The following is a 13,378-nucleotide window of genomic DNA, read 5'->3' as shown; positions in this document are numbered from 1 at the left end:
AGAAGAATTGGCAGTTATAATAAAATTGAACTAAACAGTAAAGAATAAAACCAAAGCATTGGAGACATTACAGGATTTTAAAAGAAAATAATAGTCAACTGGAATGGGCGTCATAATGATTCTTATTGTCCTCACAGTTATGCATATACTTTCGAGCTTGGTACTATCAAGCAAAACAGAATAGAGGAAAATCAGTCAAAACAAGATGGTGAGGGCAATGCAGGATTTGAAATTAAGTTAATAGGAAATCAAAGTAGGTTACTATAATGTATCCTGCTATTTTTTATTTATTTTTCCCTTAATTAAAAAAAATAAAAAAGTAAATAATTTTAAAAAAGGATTGAGATAAAAGAGGGCATAACAACAGAACAGTGCAGGTCAAATCATAACCATTTGAGCAAAATAGTGTTTCACCACAAGATATCCTGACATAAAAATAGTTCCATAGTGTCTCTTTCCTTGAAATCTTTGAGTATAACTTTGTATACTGTAGCACCAAACATATCAAGACACTATAAAACCATTCAAGAGAATGACATTATTACAGGGTATTTAGAACCAATTAACAGAAAATGAACGATGGTTTCTATATAAACTCCTTATCTATACGTTTTTGCTTATATTATCATATATAATAAAATCCAATAAGATACAACCTTTTAAGACCGATGGAAACAGAAGAATACAAGTTTGATGGGACTTCAAAACAAGATGATACTAAATCAGCACTAGCTATTATGATGTCTTGTTTTCTCCAAAATAGCTGTTCCTACCATCCGATCTTCTCTGCCTCATTTCTGTTGAGCTCTTTTTCTGTCGTTTGTTGTCAGTTTGTCTTCTTCATTTCATTTTCTGCTCCATTCATTGTGGCCTCTCTGCCACTGTTTCTTGAATCTTGGTATTTTCCTTTTTTAGAATATCCTGCAGTATTCTCTGTAGAGTTGAATTGGTGGTTGCAAATTCCCCTTAGTTCCTCTTTATCCTGGAAGCACCTTGTTTTTCCATCAATTTCTAGGGACACTTGTGCAGGATATATCAATCTTGGCTGGAGGTTATTATCTTTCAAAGCTTGAATTATTTCCTCTCATGCTCTTTGTGATTTGATGGTTTGTGCCCAGGATTTATTTTTTAAAAAGTTTTCTTTTGATTTTTCTGGTAGAAGTAGCCCACTCCAGTACAATGGCACATGAAAAACCAGATCTGCAAGTTTTGGGAGGAAATAAAAATTGAATCATCAGATTACTCCTGCATGGATGATGAAGATGGTGCATTATGGTAGATACATGCTCTCCTAACGAAGAGTGGTGTGGATGATGATGATGATGATGATGATGATGATGATGATGCTTTTGACGTTGACCATGTGAGGCAAAGTTCCTGTGAAACGGAACAAGAATCGACTGATAGACACAAGTAATGCAAACCTCCCTGATTCAAATATGAGGAAAACAGTAATGTGAGTACATATTTGACTAGTCAAAATATTGCAAAATGGCCAGGAAACGAAATGGAACCATCCAATGTTAGAAATATGCCCAAAAATGTAGTAAAAGTCTTGGCAGAGGTGAAATGTTCTGGGCAGAATGCCAGCACTGCCATTCAGTGTTAGAAATTGCAATAGACAAAATGCGACAAGATGCTGTGAGATACACAAAGGTTGAAATGCAAGTAAAATAGCCATATTAAAAAGTGTGTCTATGAGAACACCTCACTGGCTGAACTGAAAGTGCTCATAGGTCTGAGGACTTAGCACAGGTTTCTCATAGTGATCCCAGGAATGGAAAGAATTTATGGATGTAATCCCAGCCCTCGGGAGGCTGACGCTATACAGTGACCTCAAGGCTAGCTTGAACTGCACAGCAAGACGCTGTCTCAAAAAAAAAAAAAATTACAGAGAAGTGATGGGTCAAAATATGGCCTAGAAATGTGTGCCCTTATAGGATAATGCAACTTGTTCTTTCTGTTTAAACTTTTTTTTTTTTCTTTTTCCTTTTTATCGATACCAGGGATCGAACTCACGACTGCCTGCTTGCAAGGCAGGCGCTTATGCCACTGAGCTAAATCTCCAGCCCCTCTGTTTAAACTTTTATCCTGGAATTCAAGCATCAAGGCCTTATTCATAGAGAGTAGATATTGATCAGTTATGCAGCAATTATGATGTCACTTGAGACACAGAGCACTGGCCAATTGTGTTTTACTTGATCCTAGATATGTGTGGCACGGATAGTTCAATAACTTACAAAGAGAACAACCAGTGCAAAACATCATGGGAAATTTTCTTAGGGGATTGGGACTGGAGCTCATTTACAGCAGAGGAAAAACAAAACGTTTCTGTCCAAGGAACTAAACCAAAAAATTGTGGAGTACACTGGTGAGCTGACAGGTGGACGGACAGGCACAGTGTCACAAAGACCTACTATGACCACAGGAGAACGAGAAAGATGTCAACTGTGCCCTCCAAGAAGGTACAGAAGAGCAAAACATATGCCTGTCAGTGTGAGTGATACTTGTATAGGGAACACGCAGCTGTCCCCTGTGAAGACTGCCTTGGGTGTGACAGGTGGAGCAAAGCTTATTTGTGTCATGGAGTTCTACTGGTATTTTCACTACTAGTTCATATAGGAACTTATTTCTGATGTCATCTTTTTAGTTTGTGTAAGCGAGTACACAGTGGATGTGAAAATGTTGGTGTCTATTCTAAACTCACAGTACACATTAAGAATTTAACACCTTATTGACATTTTAAGTTCCTGTTCACTACACTCTGTGTAATAAGAACCCCCTGACCACACAGCCAGACCACTGAGATGCGTCCTGTGAAAGGCCAGGACAGCAGGAGCCATGTGGTGTGGGGTAAGCGATGTGAGGAATACGCAGTCCTGTGTGCAGACTGCCCTAGGTCTTTGATAACTGAAGTAAAGATTATGTTTTTGTAGAGTGCTGTTGGTATTTTCATTGTAGTTAATGTGGGGATTTATTTCTGATGTTCTTTTCTAGACTTTGGACACCAAAAACCGGTCAATGTTGAGAATGCTTTTTTATAAACGCTCAATAAATAGTAAAAACTCAATATTTTTGTGATTTCTTCTCCAGTTAAGTACTCATTATTAAATATCATGAAACTCATAAAATTAAAATTAATAACTCATTAATAACTAGAAATGCCCTAAAGAATAAAACAGGTCTGACAGACACACATTGAGGTGCCTTGGAGACAAGGTTAGTCTTCCTGACCTAGTTAAAAGAACAAACTAGTGACCTGCAGGGGGCAGTCAAGAGCTCTGAGCTAGTTGTCAGGAGCGTGGGTTCCAGTCTATTCCACCACAAACTCGCTGTGCTGTGTGGGCCTCTGTTTGCAAATTTGTACCATGGAGAAGATGAGCAGTTCTGGCTCAAATGCTCAGTTTCCTGAGTTTGTGCTTTTGGGGCCGCTGTCTGCATCGGCCATAGGCAGTGAGGGCAGGAATGAGAGGAGCTCGCCTCTACGGCTGGTGTGAGCCAAGGAATGTGCTGTGGTCTCAGGGCCCACGCTCTCTCCACATGCCAGGCCTAGTGGTGGATTTCCTGGTATTGTGATTGGCAGCGAGGAAATTACTGGGGGATGGGGAGCTTAGAACGCTCAAAGGAGGAGTGCCTTGCCAGGCCTCAGGAATGCTGAGTAAGCCTCCCTGAGGCTTGGGCATACTTCCAGCCCTCTTTATATTCATTGCCAGATATTCACTGAGCATTTATAATATGCTGGGCACTTTGCTAGATGCCAGTTACAAAGGTGACAAAAATAAACAGCTCCTGTGCCATAGAGCCTACCAGAGAAAAGATTATCATAACTCATAAACATAGAATAGTTAGTTCCCTGCATCAAACAAAGAAATATACAATACTGCTGATGCCTAGCACCAGTCAGAGACCTCCAGGAGTGCCTACCCAGGGAAGCCATACTCCAGCCGTGATCTGGTGTCTACATAGGTGGTAAATAGCTGAAGAGAGAAAGTGTCTGGATGGGAGTGTAGAGCGTATGCAAAGGCCCTGTGGAGAACAGGAGCAAGGTTGGGAATGAGACCCAAAAGGAAATGAATACTTTGTAGAACAGAGTGGAGAGAGACATGAGGCTGGGTGTCAGGGGACAGTAACCACTAGTACTTACTGAGGGTTTACCAGGCACCGGGCACTAGGTGTTTAATGCATTTAATGTTCACAGTAAGCATAAGAAATAGTACTGATACTCTCCCACCCTTTACAGAGGACACTGAGGTGTAAGAGGCTGCAGAAGGTAACTTGCCCACAGTCACAATGGCAATAAATGACAGAGTTGGACTGTACGTTAGACAGGATGACCAATGACACAGCTGGCAGGGTTTCAAACCTGACAAGTGCTAGAGCCCTGCGGCAAGAAGTTGTGTATTTACCCCAGCAGACCGGGGAGCTGACAGACTAGAAAGGAGCCATGTGATTGATGCGATTTGCAAAGCTGCTCTGCCTGTGTGGACAGCAGGGACCGGGGCTGGGTCCAGAAGTGTGTAGCTGTGAGTCAGGAGGCCATGGGCAAGGGAAGTGGGCATGGTGGGGATGGACTGGATGGATTTGAGAGAAATTTAGGAGCTAGGATCTGCAGGAGTTGGGAATAGATGGGACGTGGAGGGGAAGAGGGTGAGGAGACCGCAATTTTGCAAATGTATTGGAGCGTGAGGCTCCTCTCGGATACCCCCCCGGGGCTGGTGTCAGTGCCGGGGCCCTGTAGCCTGGGTGAGAGATGGTGCGTTACTGTTATGGGGAGCCAAGGCGAGCAGCATGAATGAGGCGAGAAGAGATGAGAGGACACAGGAGGCTAAGTGTTAGTGAAGGAAGGTGTGCAGAGGGACCACAGAGACCAGAGGGCCAGAGAAGAGCAGCAGGTCTCCCTAAGGCTGGGGGAGAGAGTGGCACGGGAGAGATGCTGAGCCTCGGTCACCTCACCAAGACCGTGACAGATTTCCAAGAATCCAGGGACACTCAGGCTGTTGGTGCTGCTTTTCAGTCATTCACGGGGCGTGTGGAAAGATGACAGCAGGTGCTGTGATGGGAATGGTTATGTGCTCACCGCCTCCAGATTCATACACTGAGATCCTGACCCTGCGCCTGAGAGTAGGGAGAGGTAGTTTTTGAGAGGTGAAAGCATTGGGGCCCCCAAAAAAGAGGCCCAAGGGAGCTCGTCTGCCCCTGCTGCATGGAGACACAGTGCAAGGTGCCATCTATGGACCAAAGGGACCCTTGTCAGATGGCTCTGCTGGCACCTTGGTCTTGGGATCTCAGTCATCAGAACTGTGATAAATTTCTACTGGTTATGGTAGCTTCTTAGAGCACCCCCAAAAGACCAGATGAAGGTAAGGAGATGAAGGGACGCAGGAGGGGTAGCTGGGCTACCAGGAGGGAAGAGGCTGGTGAATGAGTGCCGAGGAGAACTTTGCTCTCCCTTCCTGCCTGCCCCTTCCCCGCCCTCTCTTCCTCTTCCTCCTCTGCCCCCATCTCTTCCTTCATGGTGGGAGGGGGCTGTATCTAATTAAAGGTACAGAAAGGACCGAGGGGAGAGGGAGGGCTAGTGAGTGCAGATTGCTAAGAGCGGAGGGGCATGCGAGGTGGTCAGAGTGCGCTGGCAGGAAGACAGAGTGTGCGTGGCAGCTTGGTGGCTTGGTGTCGGAAACTGAGGGATGACCTCCCTGAGGGCCGTTCCCACCTCTGACTGCCAGGAAGCAAGGACCTCTGCTCAGGGCTGGGGCTAGGAAGGGACGAGGATGGAGAGGGTTTGCAATCATGATGCGAAGTGAGAAGAAGCTGACCTCAGAAACCCAGAGAACTTTGGGGGTGAGGACCTTTAATGGCTGGAGACCAGAGTCCTGTAGGCAGTCAGTATCCCCTGGCCCCTGACTCCCCTGTCCCCACACAGGGCCAGCTGCTCGGATTTAGGTACACGGTCAGTGCTGGCAGAAATGAAAGGTAAAGGAGTGTTTCCACCGCTCCGGAGGTACAGCTGTTCTCAGGGGCAACCAGGGCACAGTCTGACGTGGGGAACAGCAGGGTAGAGACGGGACCTTTGGAAGTGGGGACCCCAGGAACTGAGAGGCCAAGGTTGGGCCAGGTCACGGTCTGTGTGACTGGTGATGTCATCTGAAGGGGTGCAGAGGGCACGGGGTGGGGCAGGTCTGCACGTCAGGAGCCAATGTCTTGGATAAATGTCAGGGCAGGATCTGCAGCGACAGAGCGAGTGGGCGGAGGAGTCCAGGCTGACAGGCACTGGCCGGAAAGAGAATGTCCCCTCCCTATGCCCACATCAGCCTGGGAGACTGGGGGGCCAGGGCCCCACAACACAGCAGGAAACCAAGAGCTGGGAAGGGAGCACTGAACCCCAACCCACAGACAGAGGCAGAGTGGGCCATTGCTGTGTCTCCCCTGCGCCATATCCTCGTGGGTGCAGCCTCCCAGAGATGGGTGCCCCATCCCCAACTGTCATCTCTCACCTCCTCCGGGCGCTTGGCTGCTGGAGTCTGCAATGAATCTCAAGACAGTGGCATAAGGGTCCTCTCTTGTTCTCTCTGTTTTTTAGTTTGACATCAGATGTACTGTATTTAAATACATTTGGAAGCCATAATACATGGTACACCTTTATTGAGCACCTACTATGTGCTGTGAAGTGCTTTGACTACTGCTATATTTGGGTCTAATGCAGCCCCGTGAAGCAGGCAGAGCTCATCCTGTTCAAATGAGGACACTGAGGCTGTGGAGACCTTTGGGGAGGACAAACTAAGGCTCCACCTTGTGACACCCTCTCTGTGACTGTGGGTGTCAGGGGCAAAAGAGAGGGGTGCTGAGAAGGAGCGAGGCTAAGCCTAGAAGGGGGGGTTGGGGGACTCTCACCTGCAGTGATTTAGACACTGAGCACAGTGGGGTCTTCATGTGTGTGTACAGACATGAGGGGCAGTATTGGAGATTGAACCCCAGGTCTTTGCACTAACCTACATCCCCAGGAATTTTTATTTTTTGAGACAAGATCTTGATAAATGGCTCGGGTGGGCTTGAACTTGTACTCATCTGTTGATCCCAGACCTCTGGGATCACAGTCTGCACCACCAGCTGTCTGTCTATATCAGTTCCTTCTGTAAATACATTATCTACATTTTAGGGCAAGATTCAGGAGACTCCCAAAGCTAAGACAGGGCCAGAGCAGGTGGTAGCTCTAGGCCCCTGTGGATCCCACACTGTCCCTGCAAACATGGCCTCGATCTCCATATCTACCCTCTGCCTCCTGCTGATGTGTGCACTGCACTTGGCACATGGCCTGAGACCAGCAGTGTACACAAGCATGCAGGTGAGTCACGTGAATAACCACCCTGGACAGAGGTGCCCCACAGGAACCTGGTCTGCTCACGTGGAGGCCTCAGGCAGACTGTGCAGTAGTGGGGAGCAGGAGAGGTGTGGAGCCTGGCTCATAGGAGGGAAAGAGGATCCTGAAGTGAGAGGAGCTCCTTGGTTTTCCTGTCCCCACCCTAGTACAGCACTGAGGAGAGCAGCTGCTGGACAGGAGGGCCTGCGGCCAGCACCAGGCACCACACTGCCGCATGCCTGTGCCCATGGTGTGCAGGTGTAGTGAGCAGCAGTCCTGAGGCCAAGGCCTGACCGTGGTCAAGGGTCTGGAAAAGCCTAGCAGGAAAGGAGGAGCCCAGGGCACCTGTAGCCCAGATATTTTCCCAAGGACCAGGCTATTCATGTGCACAGCTGAGCCCTCACGGAACAGCGGGGAAGCATCTGGCTTTTGCCTTCTTCTAAGAAAACTCCAGATGCCTGACAGTCACGTGAGTGCCCCAAGACACTGGACAGCCTGGCTTCTTATGTGCATGGGAGAGGGCGAGCTGACCCAAGCCAGGGCCGCCCGGCTCCAGGGCTGGAGGGTTCCCTGTTTCTGGCTTTGCCGTTTCCTCAGTGGCTGCGGGAACAGTCCAGGACCATCTCTGTCCTGAACTCATGTCCTCTGGCATCCTGGGAAGCCTACAGGCCCCTTATCAGGTCATCTCCCTGCCCCTCAGCCCAGGAAACTGGCTTTTCTCATGCAGGCTCCCTGGGATGCCCTGTCCAGCCCAGACTGCGTCACCTCCAGGCCAAGGTCAGAGACGCGGAGCCAGTGGGGGCAGAGGAGAGGGTTTTAGTGCCACTGCCCTCTGCTAGTGGGGTAGAGTGGGACGTGAGAACCAGTCAGCGGAAGCGTAAATCCAGTCAGGGTCAGGCCCACCCTGCCTGGGCAGAGGGAAGGCAGGGACTTGGGGGCAGGGTGCTCTCAGGAGACAGGTGATGCTGAGCTTGCTCTAACTGAGGCCCCCAATTTTATTCTCCCCACAAAAGGAGACCCCAAGGAGACTGTGGTATTCAGATCAAGGCTGGGGGTCACACGGAAGGGAGGAAGGGAGGGAGGGTGCGGTAGGTGGAGTTCAATTTGTGCTGCTTTGAAATAGTGTGGATTTATTCCTAGCCACTAGCATTTAGTGAGAAACTCACTATGGTCCAGCCAGGAAGTGGACAAGGAAGAAACTGGACTCAGAGCTTTGTGTTTGGGAGCTGGACTCCTCTGTCCCCACCCCGCTGCTTGGGAGCTAGGCCTGGCAGTGTAGATCTGCACTGAAGCACTCTGGGAGGCTGAGGTAGGAGGGTCATGAGTTCAAACCCAGCCTGAGCAATTTACCAAGATCCTTTCAAAAGACAAAAATGTAAAAGGGCTGGGGATGTAGCTCAGTGCAAAGGGAGCGGGAGGAGGAAGAGGAGAAGGAAGAAGAGGGGGAGGAGAAAATGAGGAAGCAGGAGAAAGATGAAAAGTGGTTGCCTGTGGCCCCCTTCTTCCCATCACTTTGCTCCCCTTCCCAGGAGGGCCCAGCTGGCTCCTTGAAGGAGTTTTCTAATCAGGTAGGGTACAGAGCTCAGCAAGATGAGTGCAGGGACGAGCAGCTGGGGCCCTGAGAGGCAGCGAAAGCTCCAGAGTGGAGTTTAATAACCATCCAGGGCTGATTTGTGTGGGCGGACAGGAGGCCGGAAGGTGGGAAGGAAGGGTTACTCAGAATTCTGGGGAAGGGGTTGGGGCTGTGACAGCAGCATCTTGGCGTCTGGGGCGGTAGGGAGGACAGCACCCAGCGACCTTGGCTTGTCTGTTGTGGGGACTTTGACAGAATTCTGCCATGGGGCTGGGCGACCCCCCTGAGCCTGGCGAGGTGGAGCTGTGGGGACTGCAAGCAGCTCACGGGGCCTCAGGGGCTGCAGGCACTGGTTAGGGGGTGCAGGGCTGGGGCTTGGTGGAGGAGCCTTTAACAGGTGTGTGATCGGGGTGTGTGAGCTCAGTGTCACCAGCAGAAGCGCAGCTGCTAGGGTGTGGCTGGGAATTTGTGGAACACATTTGTGGGTAATGGGCCGCTCTCTCCCTTCCTTTCTATTATTATTATTATTATCTTAATTTTTTTTTTTTTTTGGTACTGGGGATGGAACTCATGACCTCACACTTGCCAGGGAGGCACTTATGCCACTGAGCTAAATCCCTGGTTTATTTTTAATTTTTAAGAGGGTACCAAGAATCAAACTCAGGACCGTGCACTTGCCAGGCAGGCATGGTGTCACTGAGCTAAATTCCCGGCCCTATTATTATTTTTAATTGGAAAAGAAAAACATGCTCTGGTTTAAAAAAAAAATAGTAAAACAAAAAGGCAAATTAGAGCCAGGGTTTTAGTTCAGCAATGTAAGTGTCAATGAGGTTGTGAGTTCAATCCCCAGTACCAAAACAAACAAACAAACAAACAAACAAACAAAGGCAAATTAGCAGCCTCCATTCCTGCCCCTGCTCCCCAGAGGCAGAGCCTTCTACTCTTTAGCTACTCTGCCATGGTTGGTCTTTGTTACCTAAAGGTTATGTATGTCCTGCTATTTTTTAATTCCAAAATTAATTTCTCTCTCTCTTTTTGGTGGAGGGACAAGGTTTCACTGTGCAGTTCAGGCTGGCCTTGAACTCACTTTGTAGCCCAGGCTGGCCTCAAACTCACAGCAGCTTTCCTGCCTCAGCCTCCTGAGTGCTGGGATTATAGGTGTGTGTCCCATGCTGGCTTTCTTTTTGTTTTGAGGCAAATTCTCCCCATGTAGTCACACTGCCTTCAACTCAAGGTCCTCTTATCTTAGCCTCCTGAGTGCTAGGATTACAGATGTGTGCCATCACACTCTTTAACTTTCATACTGTTTTGTTTTTGTTTCTTTGTCAAGAAAGGGTCTCTCTCCGATGTAGTCCAGCCTGGCCCTGAACTCACGCGGAGCCTTTCTACCTGGTTCACACCAGGTGAGAACTAGGGGGAGTCTCTTCTGGACATCTTTTGCAGCTGTCCTCTGTGGCTTGGGGCTTCTTCCTCAGCCTGTTCTGTTGCTTAATCAAGCACAGGCTCCCAAAGCTTTTTAAACTCTCACCAATTTCATCAAGAATAGGTTCCAGACTGAAGCTTAGTTTCCTTCTGAGGTTAGAAGTTGTTTCTCCGAGATCTTCCGATGTGGACCAGTCTGGTGCGGTTTTGACTCCTGGCCCTTAATAGCTTTCACTCCTGGGGACGCTCACTGCCGGGCCTATGGCCTGGCCTTGGTCTTTTCAGTGCTGTACGAACCCCTTCAAGTCTCAAAATTCATGCCCTCGGTTCTGGCAAATCATCCTGCATTAATTTCCTTTCCTTTCCCTTCCCTCCTCTGCCCTGCTTTTCTGCAGTGCAGGGAATTAAACTCAGGACCTCCAGCACACGAGGCAAGTCCTCTGCCACCGAGGTCACCCCTAGTCCCGTCCTGCATACATTCTTTGCTTATGTCTTCCCGTCCTACTCTTTCTTTCTGTGTTCCTGGATGTCATATTAGTAAGACGTTGCAACTCCTGTTTGATTTTCTAAATTTTTAGTATTTTATTTCCTGATTGTTTTGTCTTCTAGATTTCCTTAATGATGTTTCCTAACTTTAAAAAAATTTCCTTTGAAATTTTTTTACTCTCATGTTTTTAACCTCAAAAGTCTTTTGGAATCTTTTTCCTATTTTTTATTGCATGCACTTTTTTATGAATGCAAAATTTTACCTTTCCTCAGAGGTTATATTAATTATGGACTAATTTTTTTTAAAAAATGTAACCTGTGAGATGGAAAGCTTCTGGAGGATCTGTTGCAAACCATGTATGTATGCAACACTACTGAACTAGACACTCTTAGAAATGGTTATGATAAGGGAGCACGGCACCCACCTGGCAAGCACGAGGTCATGGATTCAATTCCCAGCAGTGGCTATGATGGGTCAGACATGCTGGTGAACACCTGTAACTCCAGCAATTGGGAGGCTGGGGCAGGAAGATTGCCATGAGTGTGATGCCAGCCTGGGCTACATAGTGAGTTCAAGGCCAACCTGAACTCACTCACGTTAAGAGGCACCAACGGAACAAGAATGGTACAACCTCAAGGACACAGAGGAGGGAACAGAAACAGAGTAGCTGGGAATCAGGGCAAGATTTCTGAGATGGAAATTACCTGGAGGGTTTTGTAGACCAAAGGATCTGTCCTGTCTCAAAAAAAAAAAAAAAAAAAAAAAAAAAAAAAAACATGGTGGCAAATTTTTTGATTTTTTTTTTTAGCCATCCCAAAAATGTTCTCTCTGCTTTCTACATCATACATTTGCTCTGTGTGTTTTTACTTTGGACCCGTTTTTGGGTTGCAGGGTTTCTTCAGCCTCTTGTGACTCCTTTACTCTCCCCTTGTTGTTAAGAGAAGCAGGTCCTGGGAGCTTCATGTACTGGTGGGGCTGACAGGCAAAGCCCCGGCCAGAGTGAGGGGGTCTGAGCTGGCTTCTCCCTGAGGCACACTCCAGTGTCTGAGGAATTTTGTCCTGGGTCCTGCCACCTCCTGCCTCAAGTCTGCCCTTCTCGGGGAGAGAGAGCAGGCTGGATGTTCGCCCAGGCGGGACGTGCAGATGTGCATGGTCCCTTTTTTTTTTCAGCTTCCTTTTTGCCCACATCCTTACTGTGCTTGCTGGGGGATGGGGTGGAAGCTCCCCACTGCTGACCCCCAGACAGGAAGCCACTGCCCTCCTCCCTAGGGTTGGTAGGAAAGCCCTGCTGTGTTGTCCTTGGGAAATCTAATCCCTGTGCATGGTTTTCAGCCAGTGGCCCGTTCTGTGGGGGCTCCATCTCCATTAGACATCTCAAGTCCTGGGACACAACCACAGGAGCAGTTTCCTTTGGTCCTCAAAACCCTCCAGGTAATTTCCATCTCAGAAATCTTGCCCTGATTCCCAGCTGCTCTGTTTCCGTTCCTCCTCTGTGTCCTTCAGGTTGTGCCATTCTTGTTCCTTTGGTACCTCTTAATAAGAGGCTTAGGGAATGAGGAGGCACAGATGTGTCAGACAGAAGTGGGACTTTTTACCCTTTTCTGCTATACCTCATTTTTGTTGTTGTTTGTTTTTTTTAGACAGGATCTCACTCTGCAGTTGAGGCTGGCCTTGAGCTCACTTTGTTGGTCAGGTTGGTCTCAAACTCTTTTTTTTTTTTTTTTGTCTTTTTCGTTTTTTTTTTTTTATCGGTACTGGGGATCGAACTCACGACTGCCTGCTTGCAAGGCAGGCGCTTATGCTGCTGAGCTAAATCCCCAGCCCCCAGTCTCAAACTCTTAATGATCTTCCTGCCTCAGCCTTCCAAATGCTGGGATGGCAGATGTGTGCCACCACACCTGGAATTGCTGTAATTGGTTGAAGGGAAAGTTGTGAAGGCTGTCAAACAAATAAGTCCTGGGACCCCTAATAACCCGAAGCAATCCATGCTCCTGGCTCCCCAAGTAAAGCCAAGCAAGGAGCCACGTTGGCTCTGGTGTCTTATAAATGGAAGATGATAGGTGGGAAAAAACAGGGCAGGTGACCCGGGCTCTCAGACTTAACGTCCTTTATCTCCCCGTGACCAACTCTGGGCCCAGGGAAGTTGTGACAGGGAGGAAGGCAGGCAAAAGCAAGATGGTGGCCCCTGGGTTGAGGCCAAACTGGAGGAGCCTGCTCATGGGACTGGTGGTGACTTTGTGCTGTCACAAAAGCAAGGAACTGAGTAGGGTGACATTGACTGCCAAGACAAATGCTTGGTAGGGAAGGGGTCGAGTTTGCCACCTGGTCATGCTTGAAAGGGTGAAGGTCAGAGGAGGAGAAGCTTGTTGGAAGATCTCCAGACCTGAAGTGAGAAAGTGGGAGTGTGTCTGACTCTTGATTCTATAACTTGGCAGCAACTGTTCAGGGATGCACCACCCAACCTCCCTGACCCGGTTTTCTCTTCCACTTGGGGAACACACTACGCATCCCAGGCAGTTGTTCTTAGGATGAAATGAGGTAG

The sequence above is a fragment of the Cavia porcellus genome, unplaced genomic scaffold (genome assembly GCF_034190915.1).
Source record: "Cavia porcellus strain 051 isolate PalLab524CR breed Dunkin Hartley unplaced genomic scaffold, mCavPor4.1 scaffold_29, whole genome shotgun sequence".
NCBI lineage: Eukaryota > Metazoa > Chordata > Mammalia > Rodentia > Caviidae > Cavia > Cavia porcellus.
This window is presented reverse-complemented; position numbering follows the sequence as displayed.